This window comes from Aedes albopictus, chromosome 2 (genome assembly GCF_035046485.1).
Source record: "Aedes albopictus strain Foshan chromosome 2, AalbF5, whole genome shotgun sequence".
NCBI classification, from domain to species: domain Eukaryota; kingdom Metazoa; phylum Arthropoda; class Insecta; order Diptera; family Culicidae; genus Aedes; species Aedes albopictus.
Window position 1 is genome coordinate 272,484,254 of NC_085137.1, and position 4,494 is coordinate 272,488,747.

Genomic DNA, 4,494 nt, shown 5'->3' on the forward strand with positions numbered 1-4,494 from the left:
ACTCACCAGCATTCTTCACCATTCGCCATTCATTCATTCGCCTGCGATCAAAACTGCGACGAACGGCAACGAATATCCATATCAAGCAACTTGCACATGACTTCCCACAAAAAGGAGTGAATATGAATGGAGTGAGGCGAATATACGGATCCTAGTTTTCTTCCAGTTGTTTCAATAAACTGTCTTCTAAAACTGAGGTATCTGGGCAGTTTTTACATCTTCGTAGATGGCAATGAGTTGTCTTATTTTCGCAAAGTAATCTATTCGTTAATGTTTTTAGATCATTCAAGACATTGTATTTTTTTAAGCTATGTAAAATTAAATTGACATTTTCATGCGTAGTGCAAACGCAAACATTATGTGTTCCTGTGATAGTCAATAGTTTACATTGCCTTGGCCGGAGGCTTGCAAATGATGAAAACCCTATTTTTACATTGACGTACATTTCATTAAAGCGATTAAAAGCTTCTCTTAATGTCATCATTAACAATCTTTTCTGAACAGCTAATCTCTTATTTCCTGTCTTTACGCTAACAAAATCTCTTTGGCCTGGCATTGCACGGCTTATATCATCGTCCTCAAAAAAATTCAAAACCAGTTCTTTTGTTTCATTACTCAAAGCTTTTCCAGAGCTTGAACCTTGAGATGAATCTAATACATTATTTTTTTCCTTTCTTGCATCTGATGCCATATTTCTACTAGTTTTAAATTCGTCTACAATTTTTTGTACTGACCATGATTTTGGTAACAATGATAAAATTGATAGTTTTTCTTGCCTTGTGGCTGAATTTAAAAATTTAATTTTCATATTTTCTATGACTTCATTAAACTCGTTTGCTTTTTCTGTTTTAGCGTCTAATTTAAAAAGATTTCTTCGTACACCTTCGACGATTTCAGCGCACTTTTTTCAGGATAGTGAACATTTTTAACCTTACCTAAATCTATAGGCGAAACACGAATAGCTGCTATTCCTCGGTTGAATATTTCGACGTCTACAGGCATCGTGAAGTCTTCATTTGATTGAATTGTGCTTAGCGTTGACGCTGATGGTATCGTGACCAAACTTTCATAGCTTTACGAATCAGGTACAACAGGTATGGTCTGAACAGTTGGCATCCTTGAGCCACCGGCTACGCTTTGTTCTTCGTTTTGGGTGAGGTGAGCTCTTGAATCAATATGTAGACGGCAAGACGAACAAATACGAAAATCCTTGGTGTTCAGTGTGGATACCTTGGAAAATCCAATTGACTTTAGTTTTTGGATGATACCATCCGTGAGATATCGCAGCTCTTTCGAACACTGAATGTCTTTGAATGGACGAATACATCTGATTTTACTCATTTTGTAATCTGTAACATAGAAAATATTTTCCAATTGTTAGTTTTGAACGAAAATATCACAACACATATAATTAAAATGTGTATTTAAAACTTACCTTTGCACCAAAACGTGTTACACTTTCCTTTACAATTATTATGTTATCAAACAACACTGGATCTAGTTCAAAAACACTGGATTATTAGCTGAAATTACTATGAAATCACTATGCTTCTAGCAACCTTTCTGGATTTACTGTTTGGTTTTCCCTAGTAGATACTGGATGAATTCAGAACCGAGTCAGACATTATTATACAGCTCACGGGTATAAATCATAGAATGCTGGGTAAAGACTGCTGGAAGATAGGTAGAGTTGAACGCTCAGGTATCGTCAGGTACGAGTTTGGAGAGTTGGAGCGAGGTAGATTTGCTGGCGTAGGTATATTGTTATTGAAGAAGATTGTAAATTGTATATACCTGGAATGAATAAAGAGTGCGGCGGTTGTTGACTGAGGTATCAGTCGGCAGCCGTCTAGTTTGATGGAAGGTGACTAATATTATACTAATATTATACCAATTTTAATCAAAATTGGCTGAAATCTTGCGAAAAGCTGGAATTATACTAATGGCATCGTGTCAGACTACGTTGATTTGATCCACTTTTTTGTTTATTGATCTTTGTTCTGCCGCTTGTGTTGTGTGTAAGAGGTAGCAGTCGCGTTCGAATGAAATAAAGCAAGCTGACACCCGACCGCGACAACGAAACGAAGGCAGTGAAAAGTGTCGAATGTTTACAAGCCTGGGCCAGCGTGGCCATGGTGGACTAGTTCCAACAAAGACCATGTTTACAATCACCAACTGTACGTAGTACAGCTAACTGGTATCTAATTACCTGTATCTAATACTTATTAGCACGTTTTAAGCAGAAGGCACCAAAAACCACTGGAAGAAATCATTGTTCTTGATAGTGGGATTTTGTAACTTGTTTCAAAATACTTTTAAGGCAGAGAATTTCACTCAAATCTTTAAGCTGTCAGTGTCATTTTAACTCAAAATTTTCCAATCTTTCCGAAAAAAATACTTTTGAAACTGGAGAAACACGGAGTACATCCGAAAAGGGCTAAAACTTATTAAGTTATCAAAAAAATCAATATTAAATTAGTAATATCTTCTAAACGGTGCATCTTAGAAAAATGTTACCGAAGTACTTTTTTCTTGCTAATTTGATGTACTTTCATAAAATTAGGGCGACAAACTTTTTTGACTTTACTTAATAGCTTTTTTTTGAAAACCGTAATTTTTTAAAACATTTTTTTTTCATTGTAACCTATTTTTCTCCAGAACAACCCACTGTGCACTAGGTAGCATTTTCAGTCAGCTATAACATAAGGATAATAAAAAAAATATTGACATGTCACTTTTGAGGGAAAATCTATATTTTAGTTCAAATCACAAAAACCAAACATATTTTTTTACCGTGCATATTTTCTCCATATAGCACCAATAATTGTCTAAAACTTCGCCGAAGACACCAAACCGATCAGACAAACCGTTTTCGAGATACAATTTTTTGAAGATATCATGTGCATTTTTCATAGGCCCTTCTCATAAGTAAGGCTAGATTCAAAATGGCGAACCAAGTATGCAAAACGGCGTTTTTCTCCCCCAAAGACTTGTATGCAAGGTTTCATCCAAATAAAGATATATGAAAATTACTCGTTGCTGAAATGATATGGAACCGCTCTAGAGCGATTCCACGAACAAGTGGGAAATTTTTCCAGTTTTTATTTTTTGTATTGTATTGATTATTTAGCTGCAAAGACATATTTTCGTATTCTTCTGTAGTAGAATAACAAAATGACAACTTTGTAAGTTCTTCTTCTTTTCGTTTGTTTGCCCAATTAAACAACTCTCTTGCAGTCTTTATCGGGTGTTCGCGTTCTTTGGCTAAACTTGCTCTGGTAGCCATGCGTTTTATCGTACCTCCAATAGCATCGCATGGACCTTTTCCGTGCGATGTTGCGAAGAAATGCCATTCAGCGTCAATACCATACTTTGACTTAAACTTACAAAGGCTAGAAAAGTTTTTTCGGTTTTTATACTGTGAAGCAGCACCATCTGACATAAAATAATTTTTTTCATGTTTTTATTTTGATCAATTTGTAAAAAGTTCATCATTTTATCAATAAACAAATTAACAGCGACTGAATCATGTCTTAGTTCTTCTGAAATTATAATGAAGCTAAAATGTTTAATTTGCCTATTTTCAGTATAATATATTACGAAAGGATGGATTGTGGCCTGTTGCACGTTCCAATGGTGTGATTGAACTTCATCCTGCAAAACGAAGCTGTAATTTTCAGAAAAGTCACAAATAGCCAAAAATTCACCATCTTGCAAGTTCTGTTTTGTAGTTTTCAAAAAATTGGATTGTTCGGTTTTTACAAAATCATGCGGAATCAAACTTTCTAATTTTGAGCTGAAAAATGTAACAAAGTCATCAGTTTGCTTTACAATAGTTTCTAAATCACATCTGTCAGTGGTAACCCATTGTTCGAATGAAAGCTTTTCAACATACATTGTCGATCTTGGAGTCACCTATAATTGATCGAGCAATCGATTTGATTTATCTGAATTACCCTTCGCGTACAATCGATCTCTTTTCCATGCAAAAAAAGCCTAAGAAAAGTAGTTATCACCCCTCTAGGGAGCAAACGCCACTAATCCATTTCACTCAGAAATTTTAGTTCATTCTTCGCCACGAAGAACAAACAAAAAATCATACCATATGCAATCACATCAATAGACAACACAATACTCAACACTGTTCTTCACTTCTCTTCACTTCACAATAAAGGACATGATGCATTCTCAGCCCAAGTAACATTTTAAGTTTTGTTCGGCTCTACAAGAGATCTTCATGACCAAATTTTTAAAACTTGCAATAAAACTGATTTATACATCAAAACCTCTTGATAACCTCTTTAAGAGAATCTTCCGGCTAAGTGGACCACTCTCCGAGAGGTTTTGCAAACCGCATTAGAAGTAGCAATAAACCCGTTTTAAAACCTAGTTGAGAAGTTTCCCATTCTCGATTGTTGTTGTTTTTTTATCAACAAAACTATGACAGCTCAAGATGCAGAAAAACTTCTTCGATGGCACGTAAAGTTCAGGAGG

General features: G+C 35.4%; 1 long non-coding RNA gene across 1 annotated transcript; it reads right to left on the reverse strand.

Annotated features, from left to right (window-relative positions):
* Positions 1-440: 440 nt before the first annotated feature.
* Positions 441-3,057, reverse strand: LOC134287106 (uncharacterized). The gene is made up of 2 exons (XR_009997030.1): positions 1,436-3,057; positions 441-1,349 (listed from the first exon to the last, which is right to left on the reverse strand). It is a non-coding gene; the product is annotated as an uncharacterized LOC134287106 (long non-coding RNA).
* Between the last annotated feature and the right edge of the window lie 1,437 nt (positions 3,058-4,494).